We start from the raw sequence: 20,955 nt of genomic DNA, 5'->3' as shown, positions 1-20,955 counted from the left end.
GATAATGTGATAATAATTCTATTTGCTAAGAATTTAGCATAGATTTTCAAATTTAGTTGCAACATGGATATAACCAGAAGGTGCTCTACAAGGACATGTCCTTCTTTGGCTTTGAGAACATAAGTACTTCAGCGATATTAGAATCACCTGAAATTTTTCTTTTTTGTTAACAATCCTTATATTCAGCATTGCTGCTGCAAGTTCCTGTTTAAATTCTATGTAAAATGCAGCCATCAGCTGATCTAATCCCAGTGTTTCTGGAGATTAATCCATTTATATCTGCCAAAACCTTCCCTTTGACATTTCCTCATTTAACTTCTCTGCTTCCCTGTGAGTTAGATTCAGTAAACCTAAAGTATTAAATATAGCTAGATGCTTTTCTCCTTTCCATTCTTCTTAAATATATAGTTGCCCATATTCCTTCATGAAGACCTAACTGATTTCTCCCTCTCAGTTACTATTGCACCTCCTGTCCTTCAGTGTGAAAATTACCATTTCTTTTGCTCTTTCCCAAAGTCTATGGGCTATAAATCATGGCGTTGCAACCCTTTTTGTCCAACAAAAACTTTTATATTTCCCATTTTCATCTTGAATTTGATAATGCATATTTCTAAGCATCTTTTAGCCCATTCATTTCCTTTAGCTTTTCCTTATCTTTACATTTTTCTCTGTTATATTTGTTTTCCATTAGCATTAAATACCCTTCCAACTCCTTTACGCTAGTCAGTCTCTCATTCATTTTCTGCCTTTTCAACTCCTGTGCAAAGCTCCTTATATTTACCTGGAAACAATTCCAGCTGAGACCTTCTGATTCCCATCCAAATGGCAGAGTTCTCTAATACTTAGCTGTACTGCACATATTTCAATAGTAAGGGATTCAGTCACTACAGTACTGCTGGGAAGTCTCTTCTGCTGTCCACAAGGATAAAAGTTAATAATGAGTGATATGAACAGATGTTTGGAAGGATGTCAATTTGCCCCATATTCTTAAACAGTAAGGTCAGGACCAGCCATAAATCTATCTGACTAGTTATAGCAGCCTTTGGAGTCATAGTCTTATAACTCTTTTTACTTGGGTATGGTGCTCTCCATCCATCTATTGACTCTAGGTCTGCTATTATAACTTTTAGCATAGTTGTAGTCTAGTCCTGTCCTCTGATTTTCTACCCATAACAGGATCTGCCACCATGTTGAAGTCACCTCCGTCAACACACCATCCATGCCGTCCATGTATATTTGTAGTGCTTTATAAAAGTTCTGCAATAAAGTGGTGATGTTCTCAATGAGACCTTAAAAACCCAATTAATAATGTTTAATTAGCTGTTTTCACAGTTACAATAGCCCATTTTGCTTTGTTTGATACCTTCTTCATCTTAGACCTACCCAATGAATTGTACATTGGTATTGCTATCCCTATCTTTGCTGATTTGTAGCAATTGGCACACCTCCCAGGCATTTCATGAATTCTCAACACTGAGTCTGACTTTACATTTTACCTTGGTTTCCTGCAAACAAACCAACAGAGATTTACATTTACTCGTAGTTAATCACCTTACATCTGTATGGTGTTGACATACCTCTTACACTGAGTAACATACATCTTAGGACCAACTTATTAGTTTGATGATTTCTCCAACTAACCTGATTGGTCATTTTAACTAGATGCATATTATAATGTATTCCTTTAAACTTTTCTTTGTTTCCTATACCCTGATTATACCTTCTGAGTACTGATCCTGCTGCATCATAGCACAATGCACTAGACTTGTGATGGATTGGGACGCCTAGAAAAGGATAATCTTTATCACTGTTCCTTCCTCCATTGCCTTATGAAATACACAGTTTATTACCTTGTGACAATTAGATTCTTTCAGTTTCCTTAGTGTTTTAGGATGAAACCCTCTTTGTCTGAACATGTTCTAACCATTAACAGCACAACTTTTGTGAGAATATAAAAAGCATCAGAACATATCATGAACAATATCTCTGATTAACATTTCAAGAATCATAAACTGAGGAATATATATCTGTTTACTCTGCACATATGCCTACCAGTTACCATGTACCTTGGATTGTGCTCCATAGCCCAGATAAACCTTGAGTGAGCCTCTGTGTCACCCATGTAATCCATAGCAGTCTGAGACATACCAATTACACATTTGCAGTTAGGCTAGGGAAAAAAAGAGAGACAAGAAGTTATCCACTTTATTCAGTGACTCACAATCAGTTTGATCGGGGTGCTGCCTAATTTTTATATATGTTAGTCACACACAGTTACATTGTTTTTCAGGTACTTGGTAATCAGACCACATCACTCATTTCCTCGGGTAGGTTTGCTCTATGATATACCTCTGCTTCTTTAATTTTCTGAGCCATAAAATCTGTGTCTCCCTGTCAATCTTTCTTATCTGAGTGAGACAAGGTAGAGGGAGGATTCAACTTATTGAAGATTTCTAAATGGCCAGATTGGATATGTCTTCCGCACTTTCCCCTATTAATTCTTTGCCACCTTTTTGGGGAGGAGGTTGTTGGAGTTTCCCTTCATTTAGAGAGCTGTTCAGCACAGTGCATTATGTTCCCTGTGTCTGCTATTACTTGTGAAAACAGAGGGTTTTTTTAAGTCTGACTTTGCTGCTATGTATTTCTCTTCCTTTTCTGAGCTGGTGAAGGTATGGGTTTGATTTCCTTTTGCCAAGCATAAACACACTGGGAATCTCATTTGCACTGTAAACCACCTTTCCTTAAAGAATCTAATGTATGGGGCAAGGGCTTTTCTCTTCACAAACAGTGCACTGTTGTAATCAGGTGCCTGTCTTATTGTGGCTCCTCCTAGCTTTAGATCATTTCACAACCTTCAGCATAATATTTTATCTGCATGGGTCAGATATTTAAATATGAATTTCCTTGTATATTTATTATTAAGCATTCTTGGAGTTATTCTGTGTACCTACTCAATCACTGGAATGGTGTCTAACTCCAGAACATTTCAACTGTGTAGCAATGCAGATTCTATGATTATTTATCTCCATATAGCCTAGTAACCCCAGAATTCTCAAATTGTTGCTTCTAGCCCCACTCTCCATGCCATCCAATTTAGAATCAAGATCACTTACTCTGCATTGTAAATGCAACCTTATACCTTTGCATTTCATTTTTTTTCAGAAATCTATTTTTGTTGCTCCATTATCAAGGACTGCAGATGTTGGAGCTGTGCCTTGTGATTTGTACTGGCATTCCTTATACATGTAATATATATTGCGGAACCTTGGAAATGGTTTGATAGAGTTTCAGTCATTTCTTTTATTTTTCTTATATCAGCATTCTTGGATGCTGCCTCCTTCTTGTTTCCTTCTTGTAACACGAAAGCTACATTATGCAAAATAAGTTGAATTTCAGAGCAAACTCTCCAAAACAGTCAGAATATGAGCTGATCAACTTCCCTCAGACATTTACATTCTTTTTGCTAGTGTAAGGATCCTTTTTATTATTTAATGCTGAAAGGATGGCTGAGAGCTTGAGGAGCTCATAAAAGTCCTTCTGTCAACATGGCACATGTACATGCCCTGGAAATGAGAACATCTATGTAGTGGTAGTTCTTCTTCTCTTCATCCCTTGGGAACAATGCACGCTCCTCTACATACTGAAGCATAATGTGAAGGAAGCTGTGTAGGATACCTGAGGCTGACATCTGCAAAATTCCCATTCTGCTCCCTGTAAGTTGCTGTAAGGTCTCTGTATCTAGTATGGTTAAAACTAATTTACCTTAGTGTCCACTAGGATGGACAATCCATACACCCCCTTGATTCCACATATAGGTGACTCAGTTTGACAAGCTCTGGTATGGTATCCTTAGCAACACAGAAGTCTTCCACAATCTGCTGGTCTGGTGCTGACAGTGTTATCTGCAGTGTGCATTGGATGGTGGTGTGTCCCATCATGGGCACTGACTCTGAGAGTCTGCTTTGGTGCATTGGATGGTGGTGTGTCCCATCATGGGCACTGACTCAGACAGTCTGCTGTGGTGCATTGGATGGTGGTGTGTCCCATCATAAACACTGACTCAGAGAGTCTGCTGTGGTGCATTGGATGGTGGTGTGTCCCATCATGGGCACTGACTCAGAGAGTCTGCTGTGGTTCATTGGATGGTGGTGTGTCCCATCATGGGCACTGACTCTGAAAGTCTGCTCTGGTGCATTGGATGGTGGTGTGTCCCATCATGGGCACTGAGTCTGAAAGTCTGCTGTGGTGCATTGGATGGTGGTGTGTCCCATCATGGGCACTGACTTTGAGAGTATTCACTAACAGATACTACTTTCCCATTATTGCTACCATTGCAACAATCCAGCATCCTGTATATGTGCAATTCCTGAAGTTCAATCCTCCTCTATATGGTTCTGAATAACTCTGCCATGTTTTATGAAATTATTTACATAACTGTTGTGCCTTGTCTGCATCTGAATCCCAGTTTCAATATCATTATGCAGTTATTTGCATACGCTGCATGTTGCACTATTCTTATTCTAATGAGTCCACATTACTTGTGCCTCTGAATGACTTCCTCTTTGTGTATTACCACTGTTCATGATAGTTTGCACAACACCCTGTCCTAACTCTCTGTGAATACCAACCTATTTGACAGGTGCCAGCATTTTAAATGCAAGTATATATTCCGTATTAGTCAATAAAACATTTTTATTCATCTGACTTCCTAGCTTCAGCATACTAAGAAATTTGTTGTACCATTTAGATTTGTTCTATTATTGTTTTATTGCTTTGTTTGTTTTGATAAGAAAATATTAATGTTGGGTCTACCCAGACTTGTATGCATCTAAGTTGGATGCTTTCTAAAATCAGAATGTTTAGAGGGCCATTTATTTGCATGCCAGGGAAATGTTAAAGTCACTGTGATGTTCCATAAAACAATGAATGTTTTTCACTGAAATGATGGGAAGACCGAGGCTGAAAAACAATGTCCCTGCTTTGAGGAAAAAGAGAGAGACTAAAGCTTGAATTATGATATGATAATTGCAAATGCACAAAAATTGCTCTGTGAAGATTATAAGGTTATTTATTCTCAAATGATTTCAAAGGTTGTTAACCAAAAGAAAGAACCATGTCCTACATGGACCAACTCAAAACTCTGTCACAATACTTGGTATCCTATAGACTGCTAGGTGACCTGTGTCTGGCATGCAAGGCGTCCTTTGACCCATTACTGATGGATTAACTGCACATCAATAAGCCAAATGACATCAGAAATATTCAGCCTACGGATCTAAACCTCTTCTGCAACATCAACAGAACAGTTTGGAGAGATGGGTATATCTCACAGAGGATACCACTGCTGTGGAGCAGACTCCACATCCACATAAAAAAAAATTCATTCCTGTCCATATTCAAGCATAACTGAGATCTATGGATGGGAAACAGAAAATTTAGCCCAGGACTTCCCCCTGGACTACTACTGGACAGAGGCAGCTCCTAAATGCTTTATCTCCTGCATGGGTCCCCTCAAAGTATTTATGGTATGATCTCAGTAATTCTCATTAGAGGTAATATACTGTATAATTATTAACCATAGGATGGGTAAGACCAATCTATAACCAAATGGGATAGGATATTTTGAGCACAAAAAGGAAAAGTGACAAGGCTTATAATGGCCCCCAAGGCCAGCTAGCCTATTACATACCTATGAACCCATGGACCATAAAGGTCCTACAACAGAGTGTGTTGTACTCCAGAATAAATATTTCCAAGGGGTGGATTTTATTGGAGAAATAATGGCTCAACCAGTTGTATTGTGAGTTCTAATGCTGCAGGCAGAGGGTCTTTACATCCCTAGATGGGCCATTATTTTCTGGGGCTATAACACCCACCCTGGAGGGCAGTATTGTTCTGAGATAATGGGCTATCTGTTAAATTATTTTATATCCGCTTTTTTATTTGTATATACATTATGTTATATTTTCAATCTAATATAATGTAGTTCTGCTGCCTAAAGTTTCAAAGTTGCTGAAGCATATTTGTCTTTGGAGAAAGTATTTTACTCCCAATTTGTAAGTTATACAAGTATTTAATGTCAATACACACACACACACACACACACACACACACACACACACACACACACACACACACACACACACACACACACGTGCCCAACAATTTCAAGTGCCAAGCAATTTCAGTCACTTTCTTGACTAAATACACGTCACCTCTCATTGTGATTAAATGAATGGAAAAAATATCAAGTGCAAGGCATCACAACCTCCTCAGGTCTCCCTAATTTTATAGAACATCCCTGATTTGCCTCATATTCTTGGTCCCACTTTCAAGAAAGTTTATTTTCTGGTAAATTGCTGAGGATTGCAGTCAGTCAATAAAGCTAGACATTATAGTCTCATTCTAAGTTTTGTTCCCACAATGTATGTTGATGAAAAGTCTGTTGCTCTATTGGATCTGAATTCTTGAGTAAAAAAGTTGAGAGGTATGTGCTTATACATCATGCTACATATACTTCTGTCTCACTCAGTCACCCTGAATATCTCTGTTACAAGTACACACGTGCCCACAAACAAACACACACACTCACGCTCTCTCTTACAATTACATTTTTTATTTTGACTTTTTTAAAACTACACTTAGTGAGGAATTATAAAATGGCAAGTCCCTGTAACTGCTGTTGTAATTACTTTTGCCAGTTGAGTTGTTTTATTTCCCATTTTATTTACTCATTTTTTTACAATATCTAAACAGCAAAGCAACATTTACAATATCTAAACAGCAGAACTACATTTAGCTATCAAAACATGGTGGTAGTTTGCTGTTTTTAGACTGTGCTTCACAGCAGCTTAATATAAGTACCATGAAGCAGCTGACTTTTTTTTACTATTCAATATCTGTACATTAACACCCTATGTGAAAACATTCATTCTCCAATAGGGTGATGATTTATATTTAGCCCGTGATCTAACACTAATTAACATACTTACAAGTGTATTGCTTAGATGACTTGCAAGCTACTTCAGTCACCCTGAAATAAACCATATGGTATCTAACATGAAAATGGGGTTCAAATACCCCAATCTTCACTGTACTGCGATCCCACAATTCAAACTTCAAAATGCAGCCATTTCGATGTTTTGGCCGTTCGATTACGTTATCTTTTGATAACATAATAGGAACCCAAGAAAATGTACATGGTCAGCAGAATCAAATGTTCTTTTTAAATCAATAAGCTGAGCATCTTTAGGATACATTTTATCTATGTTAATTGAATCCAGAGTACAATGTCGATGCTAAAACCCAGGGTAAAACCATACATCAAGGAAGAGAGAACGGTATGTTGGTTTATGAAATGCAAAACCTGCATGCAACACTATTTTTTTAGATTTTTGACTACAAAAGGGAGGTTAATGATAACTCTTTAATCATCTCTGGAAAATATACTGGTATTTCTCAAAATGGAGTAATAAAAGTGTTTCCTGCACATCAGAAGCAGTAGCAGGAAAAAAATGATTAAGTAAATACATGTCAAAGAAGTTTGAAAAAAAGCAACTTTATTTTTCAGCTCAAACCCATTTTAGATTACTCAGAAGTGTTTGTATTGAAATAGATGATTTTCAGTCATAACATCTATTTTGCAGAATTGACAAAGAAATAAAAAAGGACTTGTAGATTTGGATACAATTTTCAGTTTCTTGCAAATCTGATTACACTGTCTAAGATGAGTTTTGAATATTTTACATAGTCATAGGGACATGTATCTATATACTTTTCTCAGGGAAAGAGGAAGAAATTTATCTTGTAAGGAAATATATTATTGAAAGTATCTACAAGTGAGTGAACTCTGGGCTGAGAATTGTAATCTAACTGATCTTTATCTTTAAAAGGTCAGAAAGGATATTGCGTTATTTTAACTAAGCAAATGGCAGTCTTTGGATAAATGCTGGATGAACTTTTGAGCCCCTTGAGGGATTATTTTAAAACACTTGGGGAGTGGTCACTCATATGATTTGGAAGGACATAAGGCCTGTGCATTTGTCTTGAATGACTGTAACCAGAATATGTAACAATGAATTACCACTGACTGGATGGAGTGAAGATGGTGATGGCATTAGTTTGTTTGAGCTAAGGACTGACTGGGTGGAAAAGCCAATTAGTACAGATATTGCACAGCTCAAATTGAGGTCATTAAGTTGGACAATTTTTATATTAAGTAACTAAGATTGGAGTTTCAAAAAGAGATATTAAAAGAGATCAGTGGAGGAAGGAGTCAGTGCATAAACTGAAGTATATAAATTTTAGGTGATCTCCAGGTAATAATTGGACTAATATTAATTTAAGACACGTATGCAGATAGGTGGAGGTTGGCATCTAAATATTTTTAGTAGCAGTGCCTTTCAACCACCTGAATTTAGACTTTATCTTTCACATCCAAAGATGTGACGGCTTATGAATGCCCATATGGGAATAAATGACTAATGTTTGAAGTTTGTTTTAGAAATACCCTAATTCCTAGGATGTTTTGGTCTTTAACATGTAGTCCTGACTGAAGGTAGTCGCATTTATTGCTAAGGCTACCATTATTAACATGACTAACGTAAGAGACATTCCTGGATTATTAGGAGAAGTCAAAAGAAACTATTACATTTCTGTGTGGTAGGACTGGGCAATGAATATAAGTTTTACCTCCTGAGCAATTAACAATTTGAATCCTAAGGAAGAATACTTTTTTTTTAGGTAGTGCATTTTTTTTTCTGAAAGAATGCAGCTAAGACTTTAATACCAAAAACGTATGTGATGCTAAAGTATAATTTTTGAGAGAATTTCTGATGAATCATGCTACCATGTTTTAAGTTTAGGGGAAGAATTCATTATGAACAGTAGTGTAAGAGAAATATATAGCTAGCAATTATATCAGTGATAGTGAGGGTTGCAACTAGCTAAGACATTTGGATGAGAAAACAAAATAATTGTTTTTGTTGCATCTATAATACAAGGATGTTGTGCAAGTAGGGCACAAAAATACAAAGTGGATTTAATGCTGTAGGAAATTGAATACTATTTGGGTTGGAATTAATGGTTTAGTTATGGAATAGTTGTCAAGATTCAAAAATTCATTAATATATCCAAGTCCTGCCAGGCTTTGTCTGAAAAGGGTCCATTGAGATCAGTGTTCCACTCCAGTCAACAAATGTAAGTAAAATAATATAAAAATACAATAAGTCCTGGTATACTGATTGTCAGTTGTTGAAAAATGTCAGTTTGTCTGCTGTAATATTTGCAAGTATCCTAAATGAAGGTTTTTATGATAACACACAAGGACAAGTGAAATGGTTAAATAAAACATAGCAAGTTTCAGTTTTTCAGTCATTGTATACTGCTCCATGAACGGAGATTCTCTGAGTCTCAACAACCTAAGACTTGATTCCCCAACAATGCCAACATTTCCATTGGAAAACATTGTTGGGGAATCCTGCAGGCACCAAATGCCATTTCTTAGTGTTTTCCCCCTTCCCTCTTTGTACGGTGATTATGGAGTTGATTATGTTAGTTAGGGAGAGTGCAGGGGACATAGCCCCCACATCAGGAGTACAGGAGTGGGTTTGCATTCCTGCAAAAAGCACTGAAAACAGTGTTTTTGGCTGGTTGTCTTTAGGTGAGAAGAGGCTCATGGGATTGTTATTCATCCACTGAATAAGAAATCTTTATATAACACTGCATATGCATTGCAAATATATTTTACAGAAGGGAATGTATACACTAGTTAAACATCAACTAGTTAATTTATGCCAGTTAAAAGAAAATATGAAATGTATTTTATTGTCAAGTAGTAATAAGTGAAGTTAATGGCTCTTTACTATCAGACGTATCTGTTTAAAGTGCAAGCATAGCTACATAAATGAAGTTACATGGAAGAAAAACAGGTTAAGAGTATCTGGAGCTTGAGTGGTCAGTGAGCATAATTCTGACTGGTCACCTAAAAAATGATTTATCTAAAGTATAGGGGACTAGATTTACTATGCTTGATGTGTGGTATTTAAATGATATTTAAATGGTCTTCAGGTATTAGTACAGAGAGAAAGGACAGAGATGTTTCATTTCTGAGTGGTAGGCATAAACTTCTGGGCTTATATACACTAGCCCTTATTTGTGATTAGATTTAAGCATACTAGATTTGATCTTGTGTGACTTATGCATTATTTTGTGATTTCTCATATGCATCTTTTATCAGGTCTAAACTATTCTGTTAAAAAATACATGTAGTTTTTTGTAGATAATTTTCTCTTACATGATACTTTCTACTGAAAGTAAATACAACTTCCTTTTGAGAACTTGTAAGGAATTCTGGTTCTAGAAGTTGTTGTCAAGTGGGGGGGGGAGCAAGATTTGGCATAACCACATGACACAGAAAAATACAGCTGTTTTACAAGTGATATATGCTTAGCTGCAGGTAATTTTGGTATGTGCTTCTTTAATAAGCAATACATTCTTAACACTAGTTAAACTGTGTGTATCTATAACACAGAGTTTTAAATACTAAATGAAGAACAGAGAAAAAGCCTAGATTTTTAAAAGAATTCACAATGCAAATGTCACACAAAATAAAATTTATTATGCTTAAATTTAATCATGGACAATCTACAACAGACTTCATATGAATTTCAACAATCAGGTCATATCTAATCCCAGAATCTTTGTTAACCTTCTTTCAACTCAGCTGAATAAAGAGAGACACACCTATAACCGTCCTGCTAATTGGATTCTGGTCTTCAGCAAGAGCACATGACTGTGGCTTACTTAATTCCTTCTTGTTCTTCTTGTGGTTGATGTTTTTAAAAGATAATCTTGTTATGTTAAAAGATGAATCATTCAGTTTTATACTTCTTAGACAAATGCCCGAGGTTCAACTACTAAACTTTGACTAACTAAAACAAGGGGACATAGAGTATCAAAACCAAGTGCCCAAAATGGAAAAGGGCAAAAACTCAACTTGTGAGCATTTTGTATGGGGGTAAACACTCTGTACCTTCCAGTGTGGAATGCAAGTCCCCCACAACTCATAAACGCATGTATATTAACTGTGTCATTGCACAAACAGGAAGGAGGGAAAGAAATTTCCAAAAAACAATGGAATCATGGCTGACACACATTTAGAAACCGCACCAGAAATGACTTCTTATTTAAAACAGCAATCTGCTTTCTGTTCCTTGACATCTTCTGACTTGGACATCTGACACTTGAGAAACAGAGACTCATTAACCTGTAGAGAAGACAAGGGTAGTAACTACCCTGTCTTCATTAATGTGGAGTAATCTTTGATCACATGGTACCTTTCCTTACCAAGAAGACATCCATAAATAATTAGCTTGGAGATTCTGCTTTTTCTTCAACTATACATCAAAACAGTAGAATGGTCTTCCTCTGTCAGATGAGCTACTCATTCAAAAAGTCTTTGTATAAGTATTATGAACATGACACTTCATTCAAATAACTAGGGGTTTGGTTGGCCCCCTTCCTAAATTTCCAGCTCCATATGGACTACACATCTAATAAATCAACTCCCTCCTATTCTGGGCTATAATAGAATCTCCCCTCTTCTATCCAAACCCTGTAGAAATGCCATAGGTAAAGGGTCTGTCTCAGCTAGAATATTGTCTCCTGCTAACTGCAACAGCTTCTAAAAGAAATGTAGCCACCATTCAGTCAATTTCAAATGCCATTTGCAGGTTCATCACTCTCTCCCAAAGAAATGAACACCACTGCAAAGCCATTCAAAAAGCTAACTGGCTACCTGTAAAACAGTTTTCTGACTTTCTACTTGCCTCTTAATTATTTAAACTTATCAAGAATGACAGCTTCCCTCCACTATCTTCCAGACTATTCAGAGATACACCAACATACAACCATAGACATCTTAACCACTCATATTCTCTCCTCCAAAAACTCCAAACTAGGCTTCACTGTACATGCCATGGCTACTCAGTCCTTGGTCCCAGGCTGTTGCAATCTTTCTGTTTTTTTTTTCTTCTTAAAAATCATTCCTCTTACCCCATTTTCCATTTACAAATAAAAGCACATTTCAATACTCTAGGAAAATGCATCTGCTATCTCTCTGGTCATATAATTTAACATCTTCACTCCCTTCTGTCTACACATCTTGTTCTGACTCAATTTTTGATTGTGATTGTTTTAGCATGACATCTCTGATGTCACTCAATATTTAATGCAGGCATACACTGTGTTTCTTAATCACTCTGTATATGTCATTTATCTATTGCCCTTTTAACCCTCAATGCGACTATGATATTCACATTGTATATAATATGTATATTTACTGTATTTGTTATTCTCTCAGTATGTAATGTCATCTATCTATTGTAGTTTCCATGGACTGAGACTGAAATGGGTCCAGTGGGATCAGTGCACTACCCCAGTTAACAAACTCAAAATAAATAACATAAAGTGGGCTTGCAATTACATGACTAATGTTGCCTAATATAAAGTATGAGAGCATCTGTCACTCTGTTGTTTTTTCTGCTTTGTCCTAACTTCAGGTTGATGCAATTTTCCCCTAGTATAGAATCTGTAGATATGTTTACATGTTCACATATCATATCATATCATATAATATCATATCATATCATATAGCCAGATCTTGTTTGCATTTTTTCATTCCTCATTATCACATCTTAAATGCTATGTGATGGCACCATATATTTTTGAACTTCTTTGGCATCTTTTACCATACTTACTTTTTTGTCATATCCTCTGTGTCTTTAAACTTTTATTGTATTATTTACATCTGTATTGTACATACTCTTAGAATTTTATTGCACCCATGCTTATGCATGTAGCTTTTATCCCCAGGTCTTGAAAATGGATTCTGTATAGTTAGAACTTTTCAGTTAATATGCATGCATGTGCATGAATAAATAAACAAACAAAGAAATAATTAAGTAAATAAACATAAGCACATTAGACAAATTCAGTTTCCCTAAGGTCCTGGGGATACTGACTGCATTCACATTGATATCAAGGCTCCAACTGTTTCACTGGCATCTAGTGTATCAGCTGGAAGGGATACCACTCCATCCACTGACAGATGGTGTGCGGTGCACAGGGTATTTAGTTCGCATGCTTCATAGATCTAGCATGTGTATGACCTACCTATACTAGTGTTCCATACTGGAAAACTTTCCACACGGTCATCTAATTGATAGGCCCACACATTGCCAACCATACAGACCAGGAAATTGCATTCTGATAAGAATAGGTAGCAGACCACTCATTATGGCAGTTGATGGCTGATATATCTTGGTGTCATCTGAAGCTTCCAGACCAAGGCAGAGATGGTGCATAACACTACATTGGCATAAACAAGGAACATTTTTGAACAAGTGTTCAGAGTGCTGAAGACCCACTTCTGTTGCATGGATTAATCTGGTGGTGCACTGCAGCATGACCCAGTACACCTGCCACAAGGTATCTGTGATCTGAACAATACAACATAACATGGTGCTATGGAAACAGTTAGAGCAAAAAGACTCCATGGCACTGGCTGACCTACTTGTGGCAGCAGAAGAGGAATCAGGGTGAGGAGTCATAAGAGGAACTGGGTACAGTAGGGTCTCATGCAAGACAGAGAGGTGGGCATAATATGCTATGGCCACAGCTATGGGCAATGACAAAATAAAGCAGTACAAAACCAATGAGAGCAATAACTCACCTAGGTTATGTATTACAGTGCATTAGTTGGGCACACTGTGCATCAGATACATCATACCCAAAACAGTCAGAACTGTGTCCAGGGCAGGGCCATTAGCACTTGCATGGAAGGTGGAGTGGCAAAGGATATAGCATAGGTGGAGGGTCATGGGTGAGTGCCTACTGTAAGCATGCACACAGTTAGGGGGTTACAGTGTGTCAGCGATCAGGTTCTCCACTGATGTTTTGGAACTCACAAGGGTGGGATGCTGGTTGAGTATATCACATGGACTTACAGTTCCAGATCTAGAATCAACTGCTCCAGGGAATGACAAAGCATGTCAGGCAGATGAGTGTGAACTTTGTGTGGCCCCAGCAGGGGTGCTGTTGTAGAATGATGGCATATAGTACACTGTGTCTAGCCATAGGTAGATTTTACCCATGGTAGATTCATAGGTTCGTAGGGCGTTGCTAGGCTATTGGCCCTAGTGTCTATATAAGCCTAGCCATGTTAATCCCTTGTTCCCTTATTGACCAAGTTGTATGATCTATATTTGCAGTATGAGTCTATGATCATCACTGACTGCCCTTATCCAAGAGGGACATAGAAGACACCCCTGGGGTAAATTTTTGGTCTCCTATCCAATTCTCTAAGTTATACTTAAATAGGGCCATTGAGGAGCTCTGTTTTTTGTGAATTGGGAGTTTGTTCCAGAGGGGTGGCAATCTCTTGGAGACATCTCTCTCTCTCCAGAATGTTCTGTTAATGTCACAGACTAGGTTAAGATCCATAGAATGAGTGAATCTGGTCCCAGTTGACTTGCAGATGTGCAGCATTTCTATTAGGGTAGGGTCCGAGACTGCTCTGTAGGCCAGGCACAAGTCGCCTCTCAGCAGTCTATAAGATACAGAGTACAGTGACATGGTCTTCAGTCTGTCCATGTAGGTCATGCATTGAAGGCCCTGAATTTTCTTGGTGAGAAACCTCTGCAGTCTCTCCAGCTACTGCAGGTGTCTGGTGAGGTACATAGAGAAGGAAGCATTGCACTCTATTAGTGGTCTGATGAGGGATGAGTACAGGAGAGTTGTAACATCCTTAGCTCTTGATGCCATGCCCTTACTTATGAGATGTGCAACACAGAAGGCCTTCTTTACCACTGTGGATTCCTGGTGATGAAGGTTAAGGTTGCTATCAACCTGTTTTCCTAAATTTCTCACCACAGGGATTGCGCTAAGGGGGGCATGGTTAATATTGTAATTTGCAGGGACTTTCCCTTTTCCGAAAGGGATGATAATTAATTTTCTTTTTCATTTAGTTTAAGTCTGTGGCTTTGGCACTACTAATTTTTCTGTGTAAGCCCTTTTTGTAGTATATCAACATTGTTGGGGGACTCAGTGATTACACCCAGTTTGCAGTCATCATTGAACTTGGTAAGCCACAGGCCATCTAGTTTTGCCTGGACTTCTAAGAAATAGATTCCAAACAGCTGGGGGCTCAGCACAGATCCTTGTGGTACACCACTGGTAACTGGTCTGCTGGCAGAGGTAGAATCTCCAACAGTGATTGGGAAAGTGTTCCTGCCGTCAGCATACAAGAAACAGACAGGACAGTTCACCATCCTACGGTGAGTTTCTCAATGATGCATGAGTGGGGAATTGTGTCAAAAGCCTTGGCTAAGTCAAGACAGGCTGTATGTACTGTTTTGCCTTCATCCAGGGCTTTGGTGACATTCTTAAAGAAGTCTACCAGGTATAATAAGCATGATCTACCCTTAACAAAGCCAAATTGGGTCAGGTCAAAACTAAAGGAAGGTGGGCTGGCATTGAACTGAGGGGCCCTGAGTGGGTTGCTCAGTGGTATGTCAGCAGTGAAGCTGCAAGAACAGCAGCCATATCCACATGAGTGTCTGCAGCCAGGGATGGAGGCCAGAGTGAAAATGTATGAGTATTTACCATGGTCAGCTGAGCATCCACAGCCAAGGTGGAGGCAGCCACAGACAATTTGGATAGTATCACTGTCTTGAGAACAGTGTGTGCCATCTGTGTCAACCTGCTCTGCACATATGGAATGTACAAGTATCCACCAGCATGAACATGGTATCCTGTTCCCTGCAGCTGCATGGACACACTAATAGATGCAAAGGGAGATGACACTTCCCTCTCGACTGGTGTCTTTACTCCAGGTCCCTATATGTAGTGTCACTCTGCATGTGGTGTTGAATGCTCCACAATCTCTGCAATGGTTGAAGGTTTTTGTGTAATCCATGTAGCATACCAGTTAGCTGTACTTGGTCTGATTACTGGCATTCTGTACATGGAGAACAGACCTGCAGATCTGTTGAGTGACACCCTCTGTGCTTCTATCAGATAACTCTTAGTACACTGTCTCATAATGTGGCAGTTGTAGTCATGTGCTCCATATGTGGTGTCCCTTGTACCTGTGCCAATAACATAGTCTGTGTTCAGTGCTCTTAAGGCTCTGCATTACCAGCCTAAGTTCTTACAAAGCTTACAGCAAAGGAGGCCATCAGGAAGCTCAGCTAGATCTCTCAGTCCTGATGGGAGACTAATAATCTGTTCAGCTGTTTGTGTGCAAATACAGGAGTGTGTAAGCAGTGACATGGCAGGATTGTGACTGACCCTATGTGTTCTCTGTGCTGGTCTGGGGACATCTTCCCCTTTCCAGACTGCAGCCTGTCTGGCTCTTTTGTGTGCCCTGGTAGCATGAGCACCACTCTAGGATGGTGAACTGTCCTGTCTGTTTCTTGTATGCTGACTGCAGGAACACTCTCCCAACAGCACTGTGACTTGTCTTGCCTATTCCTTGTGCAGAGGGTAGATGACTGCCCCCACCATCACCACAGGGCTGTATCTTGTTATGCCTTTTTTCTGGGCCCTGTCAGTTTGATTCTCCTCAGCCTGTTAAAGTCCTGTAGTGGTCATTTCAGTGTTATGTCACACACACACTGCACCAATGTGTAACAGTTTCTGTGGAGGCCATATCTCCAAGAGCAGTGACTGCAGTGCTGGGATCCATCACCATGTATCTTGTATGCTGTCACTTTCCCTACCTAACAGTACACTCCGCTATTCACTTTCCTTAGGTTTCTGTCTGTCATAATGTGTAATGTGGTTTCCTATAAAATGGCACTCATGTTTATTATCATAAATGGGGCTCTTATTATACTAGAAGGGCGACTTAGCATAATTGTCTCTGCATTGTGCCAATAATGCAATTGGTTCTTACACCATTCCAAGTTATGAGGTCTAGTCTGGCTCATGCATGAACACTAAAGTCAAATAGCAATGGTGTGACCAAATGTGGAACCTAACCACATTACTACAGATTTGCATTATGTTAATAATCATAGTCATCATGTATCCAGTAGTATGCCATGGCCATGCTCTTGCAGAAAGGTCAAGTAAGGCATGTGCACCTGTGGAGTCTGGCCATGATGTCACTGTTCCCCCACACAATTGACTACATGTGTCATATTAACATACATGGAAATCCTGCTGCTATGCTGCATTGCAGTGTGCATCGTGTGTTGTCCCTGGTATGTGGTCATGCACCCCAGTGCTCAGTTTTACACCTAGACTTGACCGGGACAATGGATGAGGATGTACAGCATAGGAAGCTTCTGATGGAGTATTATGAAGGTCCCCTTACAACATGGATGCCTGGTACATATTTACCAGGGCAGTAAGTGATGCCACCAGCACCACCAGCTCTGGTGAGAAGACCCAACATAAATTTAGTGATCTGAGGGGGTGCCTCCCAGACCTTCTGCACCAGTGGGAAGACAAGGTTAGGAGAGAGTGTATCCATATTACAGTAAGCAATATTTTTTGATGACTCACTGTGCAGGAGGCCTGAAAAGTGTAGTTATACTGTTTTCTACAATATCCTGCTGTAATGGGCATGCTGTGCTAATTAATGTATTTCCATTTTGTGGTGGAGCAGGAAAGTACAGAAAACAGAATAATCCACCAATGTGGTAGGCCAAATCCTCCAGGTGTATATGTGGGCTTAAGCATACTGTGTATTGCTTTGCTGACTGCTGTTTCACTCTCCAATTATTGTTTAAATAAACTGTTCCACATCACACTGGCCATGTGATATATGTCCTGATTCATTCTGTTTTGCATTCCATTTTAATTATTTTTCATTATTATCTTGTTTTTCTCTGTTTATTTTTGTTTGTCTGCAGGATTGGCTGTGGATGATGAGGCTCCACCACAAAAACTGCTGGTTCTCCAGCAGTCCCTGGGTCTGCCTATTTGCATGGTGATAAAGGCCACCCTGAGGAAGCTGACCTAGAAGGTTCACTAGTGACCTGTGTTTCTGCTTCTTTGAAGGGTAGCATAGGCTTCTTATTTGAGAGTGGCATTGAGGGGCCCTCCTGTGTCATCTGGTGCAAAATTTGGTGGATGGTGAGGAATGAGGTGGACCAGCACCTCAGTGCCTCCATTGGCATCCTGAAACACCTCTTGCTGCGGGTAGTCACCTAGCAGGCTGACCCTAAGTAGAGCCAGAACCTCCCATGATGTTAGACAAGGTTGTGAATGACTTCTGGGTAGGTCGCTGTCTAGACCAGCTTGGTAGACCATCCTAACCCCACTGTCTCCCCATCACAATGTTGCCTTCTTTGTGTGTTACACCCTATCCTCTATTTTGTCCAGTCACCAACATCAGCAGTTGTCCACCATTTGTTTGTATGCATATCTCTATTTTTATCCTCCTCCCTTTGTGTCTGGACATTCCCTGTCAGTGTTTGTCTGCATTTTTATATTTGTGTGTCTTCTACTGCTGCCACTTCTATACGCTTCTTCCTACTCACACCTTCCACATGATACCTTCATCCTCTATATTTCTCATAAAAATAAGAAAGGGCATTTGCACCCCCCATACCATTTCTTCCACAACACTTTTTTCTTTCTATCATCCTTCTGTGTGTTCCACTGCTTTCCCTTCATCCTTTCTGACTGTACCATTACCCCCTTTCTTTTAGGTTCATAGGTTCATAGGTTCGTACTAGGCTATCTGCCCTAGGGCATTTATAAGCCTAGCCAGAGTGTGTGTGGCTTTCACCACCCCTTAGGATGAGAATACTATGCCCTTTTAGGGTTTAGTTTACTGTGCCTCTGTCTAGTAGTGACACAGAGATGACCCCCGGGGTAAACCTACGATCTCCCATCCACTCGTCAAGATTTCTCTTGAATAGAGTCAGTGAGGGGCTCTGCCTAACATGGACTGGGATTCTGTTCCAGAGTGTAGGGAGCCTCTGGGTTATGAATCTGTCCCTCCAGCATGTCCTATTTATTTCTGTGTTGAGGTTTAAGTCTCTTGCTCTCGTGGCTCTGATGGATTTGGATTTTCTGAAGTGGAGCATGTCCATTAATTCCGGATTGGACATGGCCTTGTACGTCAGGCACAGATAACCTCTGAGTAGGCGGTATGCGACTGAATAGAGCTAGAGTTTTTTCAGTCGGGCAGCATATGACATATGTTTAAGACCCTTTATCCTCTTGGTGAGGAACTTTTGGGGTCTTTCCAACTGCTGCAGGTGTTGGGTAAGATACATCCCAAATGGGGCATTGTACTCAATCAGTGGCCTGATAAGAGAAGAGTACAGGGGCACAATGACCTCTCTTGATCTAGATGTGAAACCCTTCATGATAAGGTGGGCAATATAGAAGGTCTTCCTAACCACTTTGGCAATGTGAGTGTCAAATGAGAGGTTACTGTCAACCTAGGTCCCTAGGTCCCTGATTACCTCTTCCGTACTTAATGGATTACCACCTATGTGGTAATTTGTGGGTACCTTGTTTTTCCCAAAGGGTATGACTATACATTTTTTGGCGTTCAGCTTAAGGCCATGGCTCTGGCACCAATTATCCATTTCTATGAGGCCTCTCTGAAGGATGTTTGTGTCTGCTGGAGTATCAATTATGGCATCCAGTTTGCAGTCATCTGTGAACTTTGTCAGCCACAATCATAGGTTCATAGGTTCATAGGTTCATAGGTTGGTACTAGGCTATCAGCCCTAGGGCCTATACAAGCTTAGCCATAACAATTCCCTGGCTATTTCTTCCCACATTATTTACTTTCCTGGACCCCTGTCTAGCAGGGCGACTGACGTGATCCCTGGGGTGAATTTCCTTTCTCCCATCCAATCGTCAAGGTTCCTCTTGAAGAGGTCCAAAGAGGCACTCTGCTTGACATGTATGGGCAATCTATTCCAGAGTCTGGGGAGTCTCTGGGTTAGGAACCTATCCCTCCAACATGTTTTGTTTATTGTGATGACAAGGTTTAGATCCTTGGAGCGTGTAGCTCTGAGGGATTGGGATTTCTTTAAGTGTAGCATGTCCAACAGCTCTGGGTTTGACATGGCCTTGTATGTTAAGCAGAGATCGCCTCTGAGTAGACGATATCGACAGAGTATAGCTGGAGTTTTTAAGGCGGTCAGCGTAGGGCATCTGCTTTAGGCCTGTGATTCTTTTAGTGAGGTATTTCTGAGGCCTTTCCAGTTGTTGCAGATGTCTTGAGAGGTACATACCAAATGGGGCGTTGTATTCTATAATGGGTCTAATGAGGGATGAGTACAGTGGGACAATGACCTCCTTTTTCTGGATGAAAAGCCCTTCGTGATGAGGTGTGCTACATAGAAGGATTTCCTGACTGTTGTGGCGATGTGGTTATCGAAGGTGAGACCACTGTCCACCTGTGTCCCTAAGTCTCTTATCACACTTTCTGTGTTTAGTGTACTGCCACCTATATGGTAATTCATGGATACATGTTTTTCCCAAAGGGATAACAATACATTTCTTGGCATTGAGCTTGAGCCCATGGCTCTGGCACCAAGCATCTGTTTCTGTAAGGCCCTTTTGTAGAGTATCCACATCATTTGGGGATTCAATAATGGCTCCCAGTTTGCAGTCATCTGCAAACTTTGTTAGCCAGAGTCCCTTAGTGTTGACCTGTACTTCAGAGAAGTAGATGCCAAACAAGAGCAGCCCCAGGACTGAACCCTGAGGTACTCCACTTGTCACTTGTCTGGAGCTGGATTTGGAGTCGGCTACTTTTACAGTGTGGGTTCTATCAATAAGCCATTTAGCAACCCATTGGGTGACATAGGGATTTATGCCCAACTTAGTAAGTTTATCTATGATTCCAGAGTGGGGGATGGTGTCAAAGGCCTTGGCAAGGTCTAGATAGGCTGTGTGGACCACCTTACCCTTGTC

The sequence above is a fragment of the Protopterus annectens genome, chromosome 2.part2, assembly GCF_019279795.1.
Source record: "Protopterus annectens isolate FY-2018-M chromosome 2.part2, PAN1.0, whole genome shotgun sequence".
Taxonomy (NCBI): Eukaryota; Metazoa; Chordata; order Ceratodontiformes; family Protopteridae; genus Protopterus; species Protopterus annectens.
Note: the sequence above shows the minus strand (reverse complement) of the source record.